The following is a 16,724-nucleotide window of genomic DNA, read 5'->3' as shown; positions in this document are numbered from 1 at the left end:
ACAATTTGGTTTTAATCTTAATTTTATTAATCATGATATCCATGTTTCTTTAGATAATGTGTTCTATTTTAAGGCTTCTCCATTGAATGGTAATTATGAATTGGTTCATTATGACACATCATACAATAGCTCAATGTTCCATGCAAACACTAAGAAACTCAAAAGGAATTTGAGTGATTCCTACTTATGGCATTGTCGCCTTGGTCACCTAAACAAGAACCGAATGCATACACTTCAAAAGAGTGGTCTTTTGAAATCAAGTGAGCTAGACTCATTTGATGTATGTGAATTTTGTTTACAAGGCAAAATGACTAAAGTACCTTTCAAAGGGACCTGTGAAAGGGCTAAAGACTTATTGGGATTAATACATTCGGATGTATATGGACCATTTAAGCCCATGACTAGGAATGGTGAAAGATACTTCGTTACTTTCATTGATGACCTCAGTTGTTTCAGATATGTCTACTTATTAAGACACAATGACGAAACTTTTGAAGCATTTAAAGAATATCAAAACGAAGTACAAAATCAACTCAACAAAACAATCAAGGTACTTCGTACCGATAGAGGAGGTGAATACCTAAGCGATGCTTTCCAGGATCATCTTAAAAGTTGTGGGATTATCTCACAACTTACTCCACCTGGGACACCCCAGCTTAATGGAGTATCCGAAAAAAGAAACGAACCCTAATGGATATGGTTTGATCTATGATTGCAAGAAGCTCGTTACCTCTATCATTTTGGGGTTATTTTCTATGCTTCGCGGCTCGTATTCTAAATATGGCCCCAACCAAGAAAGTGGAACGAACTCCTCTTGAGATGTGGTTTGGAAAACCTCCTTCTCTATCATACTTGAGAGTATGGGGATGTGAAGTTTATCCTAAGCGCTTCGTCGCTAATAAACTAAATGCTCGATCCACGAAGTATATTTTCATAGGATATCCCAAGGATGATATGAGATACTATTTCTATGATCCAATAGAGCAAAATGTATTTGTTACTCGGAAGGCGGAATTCCTTGAAACTAAGTTCCTAATGGAAGGTAATGGTGAAAGGAAGATAGATCTTAAAGAGGTTCAAGATCAAGAAGATGATACACAATTGGTTGACACTAGCACTCAACATCAAAATGTTGAGAATGATCACATGGGTGATCAAAGTGTATAAAATGTTTGTAGATCTGATAGGATTAATAATCCTCCTGAGAGATATGGGTTTCTCATGGATGGTTGCTATGTGGTTGATTTAGATGAACCAACCAACTACCAAGATTCTTTATCACGGATTGATAAAGATAAATGGCATGAAGCCATGAACACCGAGATGCAATCCATGCATGACAACCAAGTTTAGGAACTGGTTGTACAACCGACTGGCTCCAGGTTAGTTGATTGTAAATGAATTTTCAAGAAGAAAACCAACATGCATGGAAACTTGGATACATACAAAGCTAGACTTGTAGCAAAAGGTTTCACTCAAACTCAGGGGGTTGACTATGATGAAACTTTTTCACCTGTGGCAATGCTAAAGTCTATCAGGATATTATTTGCCATTGCTGCTCATTATGAATATGAGATATGGTAAATGGATGTCAAGACCGCTTTCCTAAATGGATATCTTGAGGAAGATGTCTATATGGTTCAGCCTGAAGGTTTTGTTGATCTGAAATATCCTAACAAAGTATGTAAGTTAAAGAAGTCAATCTACGAATTGAAACAAGCATCTAGAATGTGGAATCATCATTTTAATGAGGAGGCTAAGAAATTTGGCTTCATTAAAAATGGTGATGAAGCTTGTGTATACAAGAAAGCTAGTGGGAGCACTATCATGTTCCTTTTACTGTATGTGGATGATATATTATTATTTGGAAATGATATTTTGACGATGCAAGGTGTTAAAACTTGGCTAAGTAGATGCTTCTCCATTAAGGATCTTGGAGAAGCACAATACGTTTTGGGAATTGGGATCTACAGAGATAAATCCAAGAAATTGATAGTTTTGAATCAAAGTGCATACATAGAGAAGGTCTTGAAAAGGTTCAAGATAGAGAACTCTAAGAAAGGTTTGGTACCTATTCAAAAGGGGACACTTCTCAGTTCATCTCAGTGCCCCACCACGAAAGATGAACAAGAGAGAATGAAGAATGTCCCATACGCGTCTGCTATTGGGTCAATGATGTATGCAATGATATGCACTAGACTGGATGTGTCATGCACTCTTAGTTTGAAGAGTAGATACCAGAATAACCCTTGAAACATTCATTGGATTGCGGTTAAAAGTATATTGAAATACCTTAGGAGGACTAAGGATATGTTTCTCATATATGGGTCTGGTGAGGAGGAACTCTCAGTAAAAGGTTACATGGATGAGAGTTTCCAAACTGATCGAGATGATTCTCGATCACAATCCGGTTTGGTCTTCATGTTAAATGGAGGTGCGGTCTCTTGGAAGAGTTCAAAATAGGATATTGTTGCATTATCCACTACAGAATCAAAGTACATTGCTGCCTCATTAGCAGCTCAGGAAGCTGCATGGATGAAGAAATTCATCGATGACTTAGTAGCGGTCCCTTCCATTCAGGACCCTCTTGAGATCTTTTGTGACAACGAGGGTGCAATTGCTCAAATCAAGGAACCTCGTGCTCACCAAAAGACCCGTCACATTGAGCGGAGATTCAACTACATAAGCGATGAAGTTGAAAAGGGAAAGATATGTATTCGCAAAGTTCACACAGATCTTAATATAGCGGATCCACTCACGAAGCTCTTACATGGAGCAAAACATGAAGGACATGTTTGTGCATTAGCGCTTTGATATTCTAGTGATTGGATATGATCTGTTTTATGTATTGTAACGGAACGAAGTGGTTCAAACTCATTAATATAACTATGGTGTTAATTTATTTTGAGTCAAGTTCTATTTTGCATATTTTATCCATGAATAAGCTATTATTCTAAATTTCGCAGTCGATCACATTTGTGGGAACAAGTGTGAGGTCTAGACTATTATGAACTTAGATTGGTATACATTCACAGGCTGAATGTGGGGCAAGGTTGCTACCACGGTTCATAGATATTTGTGGGATATAAATATTGGAAGACCCGCTCTCAAGATTTACTGAACGGAGCCTTTGTGGTTGATCACTGATAATGCTAAAAACGAACATATAATTCATAGAATTATTCCTCAAGGAAGACAAGCTTTTAGTTGCAATTGTTCTATTTACAAGTGATATTCGTTTAAATAATAAAAGGTGAAGACAAAAGACAGATTCGACGAATTGAAGACGCAAAGTTCAAAAGTACAAAATACAATCAAAGTGGTTCCAATTCTTGATGAGAAACGTCTCAAAATTACAAGAGTACAAGAAGCGAAACGCAAAATACAAGATATTAAATTGTACGCAAGGACGTTCGAAAATCCAGAACTGGGACCAAAGTCAACTCTCAACGCTCGACGCAGCGGACTAAAAATTATGAGTCAACTATGCACAAGAATAAAATATAATATTTAAATAATTATATAAATTATTTATATATTATATATTATAATATAAACCGTCAGCAAGCTAGGAGCTAAAGTCTTGTGAGCTGGAAAAAGGGGCCATGCGATCGCATGGCCTGGAAGGCAAAAGTCCATGCGATCGCATGGCAGTAGGTGACAGCCCACATTGCTATAAATTCGCGTATTTTGGTTCAAATATATCCATCTTTTTCTCTTCTCATTCATCAACGTATATACATTTATATTTATATTATAATTTTAATTTTAATTTTAAATTCTAATAATAAGGGTATGTTAGCGAATGTTGTAAGGGTGTAAGTCGAAATTCTGTCCGTGTAACGCTACGCTATTTTTAATCACTGTAAGTTATGGTTAATGTTATTTTTAAATTAATGTCTCGTAGCTAAGTTATTATTATGCTTATTTAATGCCAAAGTAATCATGATGTTGGGCTAAATACTAAAATTGGGTAATTGGGCTTTGGACCATAATTAGGGTTTGAATAAAAGAACGACACTTGTGGAAATTAGACTATGAGCTATTAATGGGTTTTATATTAACTAAACGATACCTCGTTATATTAATATATAGACTTATAATTTGACGTATTTATATATAACCACATACACTTGACTGGGTACGGTGGGCGGGATATCTATAAATACCAATAATTGTTCATTTTACTGGACACGGAACTGGATTAATAGTTAATAGACTTGTTGAAACAGGGGTGGATTACATTCAAGGGTAATTGGTGTAATTGTTAACAAAGTAGTAAAACCTTGGTTTACACGCAGTCGATAACCTGGCGTATTCATTAAACAAAGTATTAAGACCTTGTTACAATTCGAATCCCCAATTAGTTGGAATATTTGACTTCGGGAATAAGAATAATTTGATGAAGACTTTCACACTTTATATTTATGACTGATGGACTATTATGGACAAATCGGTATGGACATATCGAATAATCCAGGACAAAGGACAATTAATCCATGGGAATAAACTAAAAACAACACGTCAAACATTATGATTACGGAAGTTTAAATAAGCATAATTCCTTTATTTCATATTTAATTTCCTTTATTTTATATTTAATTGCACTTTTAATTATCGCACTTTTATTTATTGTCATTATATTTAATTGCACTTTTAATTATCGTACTCTTTAATTGTCATACTTTTTATTTGACGCATTTTTATTTATCGCAATTTCATTATCGTTATTTACTTTACGCTTTAAATTAAGTTGTATTTATTTTTAATTTTTTACATTAGGTTTTAATTGCAACTAAAGTTTTAAAATCGACAAACCGGTCATTAAACGGTAAAAACCCCCTTTATAATAATAATATTACTTATATATATATTTGTATTTTTATAAGTTAAAACTAATATAGCGTTAAGCTTGTTTAATTTTTCCCTGTGGAACGAACCGGACTTACTAAAGACTACACTACTGTACGATTAGGTACACTGCCTATAAGTGTTGTAGTAAGGTTTAGGTATATCCATTCTATAAATAAATAAATATCTTGCGTAAAATTGTATCGTATTTAATAGTATTTAATTGTAAAAATAATACTATTTCATATACCCCTCGCATAACATCAAGTATTTTTGGCGCCGCTGCCGGGGAACACATAAACGCCGAAAGCGCAACGCTAAATATATATATAAAAAAAGATTTTTATTAATTTTTAGTTTACTTTTATAAAAATACGCTTTTGCAAAAATACGTTTTAAAAATACAAAAATATAAAAAGAAAAACAAAATTTAAATATTTTTAAGAGATTGTTAAATATATAAGTTTTATAAAGTTTCTTTATTTTTATTTTAGCTTGTAAAAATTTAAGTTTTATATAAATATTTTGTATAAATATAAAACAGAAAAAAATAAAAAAAAATAAATAAACACTCGAGGCCCGTACTGTAGCAGCCCAGATGTGGCCCGAAACCCTAGCCCATGCGATCGCATGAGCCCGAAGGCAAATTTTCATGCGATCGCATGAGGGGTTCTGACACGCCAAAGTTGACTCCAACAGTAATCATTACAGAGTATTATTATTAATTATAATTTATTAAAACCCTAATTAGGTTTTATTTATTTATTATTTAGTTTAGTGTTATTTAATTAATTTGTATTATTTATTTTTAATTCAGTTTTATTAAATTATAAAATTAATAGTTTTATAAAATAAATAATATAAAAATAATATTTTTATAAAAAAATTTTTACTTTTTACAACTTTAAGTTTATTTTTTATATTTTGTATCTTTTTATTCGTTTTAGCGTAATATTTGTATTTTTCGCTCCTTTTATTTTTAATATATAGTTTTTGCCATAGTTATTTTTATTTCTAGATTTTAAAGATTTACCGTAAAATCCCTTAAGTGCTTTTTCTTTAGACTAAGATTTAGGTGCTTTAGAGTTTTGCGACGCCGTTTTTATATTTTTGTACCCTTTTTAAGTTAATGCCATTTGGGATATAGTTTTTCTTTTAAGCTTTAATATTTTTAGACGCAACTTTTAATTCTTAGTTTTTAATTCCTTTTTAAGTTTCGACACGCTACTTTCTTATTTTTATTTTTTGACGCCTATTATTTTTTGACCTTTTATTTTTTTCGACGTTTTTCGACGTTTTTCGACGTGCTCTTTTTCTTTCTTATTTCTCGACGCTCTAGTTTTTAGGACTTAGATTTTTTCTATTTCTTATCTAAAATTTCTTTAAATTTAAACGAAAAATTATTTTAAGTGGTTAAATTGATAGACATCAAAATTTTCTGGTTCGTAGTAATAGTTGGATTTGTACGTGGACCGGGATATTGGAGCTAAACAGTACTCAATTATATTGAGACCAAACGAATCCTGCCCCTCTGCCGCATCTTTTGGCTATTCGAAACGTGGGCAAAATCAGAAAAGTCTATTAATTGGATAACTTATATAATTTTTCTTAAATCAGAAAAGTCTATTAATTGGATAACTTATATAATTTTTCTTTCTTTTTAAAAAACTAATAAGATATTCAGTGAATGCACCGAGCAAAACGTTCACCACCTTTTGTGCGTTCACCACCTGTAACCAGATCAAGACATCTAGCAAATATTGTCGCAGTTGATTTTTCTTTAGAATCGTCATACAGTCGACCAAGTACTCCAATTCAAATTTCCGATAATCCATTTTTTGAACCCGACCTCACAATTGAGAATCCGGAGAATATTCAGGGACAATTCAGAGATCCTGAACCACTAATCTTTCCTCCGAAACCACCAATCATTCAAACAGAGATTGTAGAGGAACCAACCATTAAATCAGAATCCTTTAGTGATTCAGATTCAACAAATTCAATTATGGAGAATCTGGAACCTCTATGTATGGAAGACCGAATGAGAGCTAAACGCACTGGCCAAGGTCACGCAATTACTCAACCAGACATAAATGCACCAGATTATGAAATCAAAGGACAAATTCTACATATGGTGACTAATCAATGCCAATTTAGTGGTGCACCGAAGGAAGATCCAAATGAACATCTTCGTACATTTAATAGGATCTGTACACTCTTTAAAATCAGAGAAGTTGAAGATGAACAGATATATCTCATGTTATTTCCCTGGACTTTAAAGGGAGAAGCCAAAGATTGGTTGGAATCTTTACCTGAAGGGGCGATTGATACATGGGACGTTTTAGTTGAAAAATTTCTTAAACAATTCTTTCCGGCATCTAAAGCCGCGAGACTTCAAGGAGAAATCGTTTACACAAAAGCCAAATGAAACTCTATATGAGGCATGGACAAGATTTGGAAAGTTATTAAGAGGATGTCCGCAACATGGTTTAGACACCTGTCAAATAGTACAAATATTCTACCAAGGATGCGACATCACTACAAGAAAATACATCGATATAGCAGCTAGTGGTTCCATTATGAAGAAAACCGCAACTGATGCTTACAAAATTATTGATAACACTGCTTCCCACTCACATGAGTGGCATCAAGAAAAAGATATCGTTAGATCATCTAAAGCAGCTAGAGCCGATTCTAGCCATGACTTAGATTCCATTTATGCAAAGATAGATGCTGTCGAGAGACGAATGGAAAAGATGACTAAGGATATTCACTCAATAAGAATTAGTTGTGAGCAGTGTGGAGGACCACATTTGACAAAAGATTGTCTCAGTATTGAACTAACAATGGAACAAAGAGAGAATGTTTCATACATAAACCAAAGGCTTGGAAATAATTATCAGAATAATTATCAACCGCCAAGACCGATCTATAATCAAAATCAGAATTATAACCGAAATATTCCATACAATAACCAACAAGGTCCTAGCAATCAACAAGTATCCAACAATACTTACAATCAGCAAAGACCTAATTTTCAAAACAAACCACCACAAACCGATGATAAAAAGCCAAATTTAGAAGACATGATGTCGAAGCTAGTTGAATCTCAAACGCAGTTTTTCACATATCAGAAACAAACCAATGAACAAAATGCTCAAGCATTTAGAAATCAACAAGCTTCTATTCAAAATCTTGAACAAGAAGTAAGTAATCTAGCAAGATTGATAGGTGAAAGAAAACCAGGAAGTCCAACCTAGTGATACAAATGCTAACCCCCGGAATGAAACAGCTAAAGCTATTACCACAAGAAGTGGTATTATACTTAAACCACCTGAAATACCTGTAATTTCTGATGAAGCTATTCCTACTCCTCAAGAACCACAATCTGAACAAGATAAGGAAAAAGAACCGGTAGTTGAAAAGGTTAATGAAGATAACACAGTTAAGGTAAAACCTTATGTTAAACCATACCAACCACCACTTCCTTACCCGAGTAAAATGAGAAAAGAGAGACTTGAAGCCGAGCAATCCAAATTCTTGGATATGTTTAAACAGATAAATGTTAATCTTCCTTTCATTGATGTGATTTCAGGAATGCCTAGATATACTAAATTCCTGAAAGATTTAATCACAAATAGAAAGAAAATGGAAGAACTCTCGGCTGTTACTATGAATGCAAACTATTTAGCAGTGTTGTTGAATAAGATACCAGAAAAATTATCAGATCCAGGAAGTTTCACAATTCCATATTTTCTGGGTAGTCTTAGTTCAATAGAAGCATTGGCAGACTTAGGTGCTAGTATAAATTTAATGCCGTATTCACTATACGCTAAACTAGACCTTGGAGAATTGAAACCAACACGAATAAGTATACAACTAGCCGATCGATCAGTAAAATATCCTAGAGGGATAATGGAGAACATGCTAGTTAAAGTTGGTACTTTAGTATTTCCAGTAGATTTTGTTATTTTGGACATGGAAGAAGATTCTCGAGTTCCTCTCATATTAGGAAGACCATTCTTAAATATGGCTAAAGCAATAATAGACGTGTTTGGTAAGAAACTGACCCTAAGTATAGAGGACGAGAGTGTTACCTTTTCAGTTGATAGAGAAATGCAACAACCGCAATCTGCAGATGATACATGTTATTATATTCAAACTATAGAATCACATGCAGAATTGTTAGAAGAATTTCTAGAATTGCAAGGAACAGGAGAATGTTCTTTAGGAGAAAGTACTGAACCAATTGATGAAACTGAAATGTTAGCTACACTTATGGCTAATGGATATGAACCAACAACAGAAGAAATTCAAATGCTAAAAGAAGAAGACAGATATCGATATAAATCATCGATAGAAGAACCACCGACATTAGAATTAAAGCCACTTCCAAACCATTTGGAATATGCTTATTTACATGGTGAATCTGAATTACCTGTAATAATATCATCTTCTCTTACTGAAAATGAAAAATCTCAACTCATTTCTGTGTTAAAAGCTCATAAACCAGCTATTGCATGGAAAATTCATGATATTAAAGGAATAAGTCCTTCGTATTGCACACATAAAATCCTTACGGAAGAAGGTCATAAAACGTATGTGCAACGTCAACGAAGACTAAATCCTAATATGCAAGATGTTTTTAAGAAAGAAATTATTAAGATGCTAGATGCAGGTTTAATTTATCCAATTTCTGATAGTCCATGGGTAAGCCCAGTTCAATGCGTACCTAAGAAGGGTGGCATGGCGGTCATCACAAATGAAAAAAATGAGCTTATTCCTACTAGGACTGTAACAGGATGGCGTGTCTGTATTGATTATTGAAAATTAAATGACGCCACCAGAAAAGATCATCTTCCCTTACCTTTCATTGATCAAATGTTGGAACGATTAGCCGAAAATAGTTACTATTGTTTTTTTGATGGTTTCCTCGGATATTTTCAAATTCCAATAGCACCCGAGGACCAAGAAAAAACCACATTCACGTGCCCTTATGGTACTTTTGCTTACAAACGTATGCCATTTGGACTTTGCAACGCCCCTGCAACCTTTCAAAGGTGCATGATAGCGATTTTTCACGACATGATAGAAGAATGTATGGAAGTTTTCATGGGTGACTTTTCAGTCTTCGGTGATACTTTTGAATCATATCTAGTTAATCTTGAACGAATGCTTATTAGATGCGAACAATCAAATCTAGTTCTTAATTGGGAAAAATGCCATTTCATGGTTAAAGAAGGCATCGTTCTTGGTCATAAAATTTCAAAGGAAGGAATTGAAGTGGATAGAGCTAAAGTAGATGTAATTGCTAAACTTCCAAATCCCACCAATGTTAGAGGAGTTAGGAGTTTTCTAGGGCATGCCGGTTTTTACCGACGTTTCATAAAAGATTTTTCTAAAATTGCCACTCCTATGAATAAACTCCTAGAAAAGGTTGCTCCATTCATCTTTTCAGATGAATGTATCAAATCTTTTAATATTCTTAAAGAGAAACTCACTAATGCGCCGATCATGATAACTCCAAATTGGAATCTACCATTTGAACTAATGTGCGATGCAAGTAATTTTGCAATGGGAGCCGTTTTAGGACAAAGGATTGAAAAATGATTTCAACCTATTTATTACGCCAGTAAGACGTTACAAGGAGCACAAACAAATTACACAACTACTAAAAAAGAACTCCTTGCTATTGTCTTTGCTTTTGACAAATTTCGTTCATATCTCGTTGTAGCTAAAACGGTGGTCTATACTGACCATTCTGCTCTTAGATACCCATTTTTGAAATAAGATGCCAAACCACGATTAATCCGTTGGATCTTACTCTTACAAGAGTTCGATATTGAAATCTGAGATAAAAAGGGAGCAGAAAATCTCGCCGCTGATCATCTTTCTCGTCTTGAAAATCCCGAATTAGAAGTTCTAAACGAATCGGCCATACAAGACAACTTTCCTGATGAATATCTATTGAAGATAGATTATAATGAAATTCTATGGTTTGCAGACTATGCAAACTACTTAGTATGTGGATTCCTTGAAAAAGGATTATCGTACCAAAAATGAAAGAAATTCTTTAGTGATATAAAACACTATTTCCGGGAAGATCCACATTTGTTTAAAAGTTGTCCCAATGGAATAATACGCCGATGTATATTCGGGGATGAAGCCAGTCAAATATTAAACCATTGTCACACAGGACCAACAGGAGGGCATTATGGGCCTCAGCTTACAGCAAGAAAAGTTTACGATGCTGGATTCTATTGGCTTACAATTTTCAAAGACGCACACCTTCTTTGCAAATCTTGTGATGCTTGTCAAAGGGCCGGAAAAATAAGTCAACGTGATGAAATGCCACAAAATGTCATTCAAGTATGTGAAGTATTTGACATTTGGGGTATTGACTTTATGGGTCCATTTCCAAAATCTCATAATAATCTTTACATTCTCGTTGCCATTGATTATGTATCTAAATGGGCAGAAGCACAATCTCTCCCAACTAATGATGCACGAGTTGTAGTCAATTTTTTAAAACTTCTTTTTGCAAGGTTTGGAACACCGAAAGCTTTAATAAGTGATCGGGGTACTCATTTTTGTAATAATCAACTTGAGAAAGTTCTTAAAAGATATGGAGTAACTCATAAAATCTCCACCGCTTATCATCCACAAACAAGTGGACGAGTTGAAAATACCAACCGAGCTTTAAAATGTATTCTAGAGAAAACCGTAGGATCAAATTCTAAGGAATGGTCCATGAAATTGGAGGATGCACTCTGGGCTTTTAGAACAGCCTACAAAACTCCAATTGGAACCACACCTTTTAAACTCGTTTACGGAAAAGTATGTCATCTTCCAGTAGAAATTGAACACAAAGCATTTTGGGCTTTGAAGACATGTAATCTTGATTTACATGAAGCCGGACGTCTATGGTTAAGTCAATTAAACGAATTAGAAGAATTAAGACATGAAGCATAAGAAAATTAGTTAATCTATAAAGAAAGAACGAAGAAATGGCATGATAAAAGAATCAGAAGTTCAAAAGAATTTAAAGAAGGAGACAGAGTTCTTCTTTTCAATTCACGATTCAAGCTATTTCCTAGAAAATTGAAATCAAGATGGTCTGGACCATTCATAGTCAAAAGAGTTTTCCCATACGGAACAGTAGAATTAATAAATTCAAATGGGATTCAATTTAAAGTTAATGGTCACAGAGTTAAACATTACATACATGGTCCGATGGAAGTTGACAATGAAGTCAATCATAATTTCACAACCCAAGAAAACTGATGATGTAGCGTGAGGGTACGAAATAGTATTATTTTTAATACAAAATACTACAAAATATGACACAAGTTTTATTAATTTACGGATGGGATATACCTAAACCTTGCTACAACACTATAGGCAGTGTACCTAATCGTAGAGTAGTGTAGTTTTTAGTAAGTCCGGTTCGTTCCACAGGGAGCTGGTGAAGTTAACGCTATATTATTAAGTTTATTTGTAAAAATATATATATAAATAAGTAGTAGTATTATTATAAAATGGGGGTTTTACCGTTTAATGACCGGTTTGTCGATTTTAAGCGTAAAAATAAATGACAAAAATTAAAGTGCGTAAAATAAATTGCGATAAATAAAATGACAGAAAATAAAATTGCGAGTAATAAAATGACAGTAAATAAAGATACGATGAGAAATATAATAAAAGAATTATGCTTATTTAAACTTCCGTAATCATGATGTTTGACGTGTTGATTTTAATTTATTACCATGGGTTAATTGTCCTTTGTCCTGGTTTATTTGATACGTTTATCTGGTTTTTGTCCATAATAGTCCATCGGTCATAAATATAAAGTGCGAGTATCCTCGTCAAATTACCCTTATACCCGAAGTCAAATATTCCAACTGATTAAGGATTTAAACTGTGACGCAGTTATCACTTCTGTAAACAATTACACCAGTTATCACTGTATGTAATTCACCCCTGTTTTAATTAGTTTATGAATATTAATTCATCCACTTGATCAGAATGAATAATCAATTACCCAACCCAATTGATTAATTAAATGATTATAACAGATTCCATATGAACATCACTAAATAGGACAACCATAATCATTATTAATTATTAGGTTAATTAATTTGAAGATAGGTTCGACAGACTCCAATGAGTTGTCACTCAATTAGACAATACCCCCCATCTATTAATAGCCCATAGTTCAATTTCCACAAGTGTCGTTCTTTTGTTCAAACCCCAATTATGGTACAAAGCCCAATTACCCAATTTTAGTAATTAGCCCAACATCATGATTACTTCATTTTAAATAAGCATAATAACGACTTAGCTACGAGACATTAATGTAAAAAGGTTGAACATAACTTACAATGATTAAAAATAGCGTAGCGTTACACGGACAGAATTTCGACTTACACACTCAAACGATCTCTATCATAAATCTTATTATTATCATAATTTAAAATTAAAATTAAGATTATTGTTATATCTGATTACATTAACATTATGATAGAGAATTATAAATATAGATATTGATATTTGATATAGAAAAATAAGAAAAAAGATAGAAAGAAAAAAAAGATCGAAAAAATATCTTCCTTCTCATCGTTACAATCGTTCCATTTATAGGCTAAATTGTAAATTGAATTTTCATTTACGACCCCTGAACTATGCTCAATTAACAACTTTTTATTATTTAATATTATTCTTATTATGATTTATTTAAATATTATATTTTATTCTTGTGCATAGTTGACTCGTAATTTTTACACCGTTGCGTCGAGCGTTGAGAGTTGGTTCATGTCCTGGTTCCGGATTTTCGAACGTCCTTTCGTACAATTTTATATCGTGTACTTTGCGTTTTGTAACTTGTACTCTTGTCATTTTTAGACGTTCTTCATCAATAATTTGAACCTTTTTGATTGTATCTTGTACTTTTGAGCTTTTTGGACCTTTGTGTCTTCAATTCGTCGTTTTCGCCTTTTGTCTTCGCACTTATTTAAAATAAACGAATATTACTTGAAAATGGAACAATTGCAACTAAAATCTTGTCTTTCTTGGGGGATTTTGCTATGAAATATATGTTCCTTTTTAGCCTTATCAATATCCCCACACTTGAGCGTTGCTTGTCCTCAAGCAATACAGTCTTGAAATAATATAATACATCACACGAATCACTTCTTTATTCTTCACACTTTGTACATCAGTGATTTTGATAGAGCGGTATAAACAATGATATTAACAATAGAACCATGGTTAAAGGTGGGTGTGTCATCCACAGTTACCTTGGGTTTAGGTCAACGACACTTGCAATCAAATAGCCGATTTACTTTCGGTTTCCAAAGCAAAGTGCACATTTGAAAGGCGGTTTACAGTCCCACATGACTATAAAAATTTAGATCCTTTAGGAAATAGGATCTTTATGAAAACATTTGATCTTTTGAAAATTCAATCTAGCTTTTACCCTAGATAAGTTTTCTGATTTGATCCACCATTGGTGTTGCAAAATATATTTGTGGATCAATATTTTGGCTAAAAACATTTAGGTTCGTGTAATCCACTGCTATCCCGGTATCGGAAAGCACACATCCAGTTTACTTGTTCCGTATATTACCTTTCGGCAAACTACCGTCCGGTTGTAAAGGAAAGCGATGAACAAGAAACTGTTAAGGCAATGTCCCGTGACATGCAGATGATTATGGTCTTTTAACGTGTTGGATGCTAGAACTATCCTTGGTAGGAGCGATAGTAAAGATCATCCTATGATTTTTTGCTCTGGCACAAGGTCCTGTCTCCGACCATGCTATGCAACCACCGTTCTTACGGTTGACACCCGATTTTGTTCAGGTGACCTAATGAATTCCAGGTGAATTTCTTAGGATTTTACGTTCAATGGTAATGAACGCATTGAAAATGGTTTTTCAGAAAACAAATCGGTTTGTATTTTTGATCAAAATATTTTCTCGTTCATGCTCGAGTTTAGATATCATCGAATTCCATGAGTTTGAATTCTCAATCTTTAAGGTCAATCTCTAGGATTGAGTATTATCAGTCTTAAAAGCTGATTTTTAATCTTTAAGGAGATTATCCTTTTCTGGGGATCTGATTCATTAGTCTTATCAAGCTAATTTGCACGGTGCCTCCCCATTGTACGAGATAAATCCTTCTCATGGTTAGGATAAATCTGACCACTTGGCGACCCTGTTTGATGCTGAGGTCCGTGGATTTCCTGCTGATTTTAGAGATGACTTTTCTAGATTTTTCGTCAACCTACAGCTGGTCTGGACGACAACTTCATGACCTAAATCAAGAAGCGCGTGTCTTTTTCGGAAGACTTTACTTCCTTTTAATGATGGAATTGATTCATCGTGTAGATCCATCTTTGTTTCAAATGTATTACAGTAAACCGGGTAAAACTGATTAGTATCGTCCAAAGCAAAAGTACCTGCAATAATCTTGTACAAAAATATGTGATATATGTTTTAAATTGAATAACTTGGTACATTCTTCCCACACTTAGTTTCTTTCTTTGCCTTTTTATTTTCTTCTATTTCATTTTAAATGAATTCAAGCGTTTTAGGGTGTTTCTCAATTTATGTCCTTTTCGAGGTAACGATAATTTCGGTATTATCACCTAGTTTTCATCGTTCATAAATATGTATAAACATGATTTTGAGTTCATTTAATTGAAAATTTTTCAAATTTTCACAAAATTTGGCAAATAAACTAAGTGTAAACCCGAGAGAATTTATAACCCTTCCCCACACTTGAGATCATGCAATGCCCTCATTTGCATGAAATCAGACTATAATTATAAATTCATGAGGGTGATTAGTGTAGAAAAGTGATTAAAAATACCGAGTTTGCAAACATATTGTTATTTCACATTTGATTTTTTTGCGTCTTGTCAAAATCAGTAGCTTTTGCTGAACTTCATGACAGTCTTTGAAAGTGCGCTGTTTTACCCTGTTGTGTACATAACATAAAATACAAACATATATATACATATTTTTGAAGTTTGGTACATAACCCCACGTTCAAAAATTTATAATATATAATATTTTTGGCATGCTTTAGATCAATAAAATTAAAAATAATGATAACAAAATTTATCGTCCCGCCCTCGGGTAAAGCAATTTCGGTTCAATGACCTACTGTTCAACTTACGACGAATTTTAAAAATCATATTTTTAACTTAAAGAAATAAAGTAAATTTTGTTTTTTTAAAATCACAATAAAACATAAATTAAAATGCATATTAATTTCAAATAAAACCTAAAAAAAATAAAAAAAATTCAGAATGGAGGGAGAAAACTAGTTCTTTAGTGTCTGCTAGCGGAAAAGACCAATCGGATTCCATTCTCGGAACTACACGAGAACAGAACAACTAACTCTCGACAACATTTTCCTTTTAGAACATTTGAATCTCCCCACACTTAGGTAGTTGTGGTGTCGAAATTGTGATTAACTTCATCGTCAATTTCTTTTGGTCCATAATCAACTTGCCTATCTGTGACTTTTTCTTTAAGCCAGTGCCCGGCTTCTTCCGTAATATCCCAAAATTCAACTAGTTTCGCCTTTTCTTTAGGCGACAGATTGGATACTAACCGGTTACATAACTTAAAGTTCCCCTTACTTCTAGCATCGATAGCCCGTTTAAAAAGTTTCTTCATTGAACTGTTAATAACGGGGTCATTTAATTTCGTATCAACAACGGGGTTCTTTATTATCAAGTCATCATTAGGTTTTACTTCATTTTCCCCACACTTAGGCGTTTTATTATTGCTAAGCACTACCGTTGGAGTTGGTAAAACAACATGGTTATTACCAATCGTTTTTACTGGTTCAACGGTTTTAGTTGG

Source organism: Rutidosis leptorrhynchoides, chromosome 3, assembly GCF_046630445.1.
Source record: "Rutidosis leptorrhynchoides isolate AG116_Rl617_1_P2 chromosome 3, CSIRO_AGI_Rlap_v1, whole genome shotgun sequence".
NCBI lineage: Eukaryota > Viridiplantae > Streptophyta > Magnoliopsida > Asterales > Asteraceae > Rutidosis > Rutidosis leptorrhynchoides.
This window is presented reverse-complemented; position numbering follows the sequence as displayed.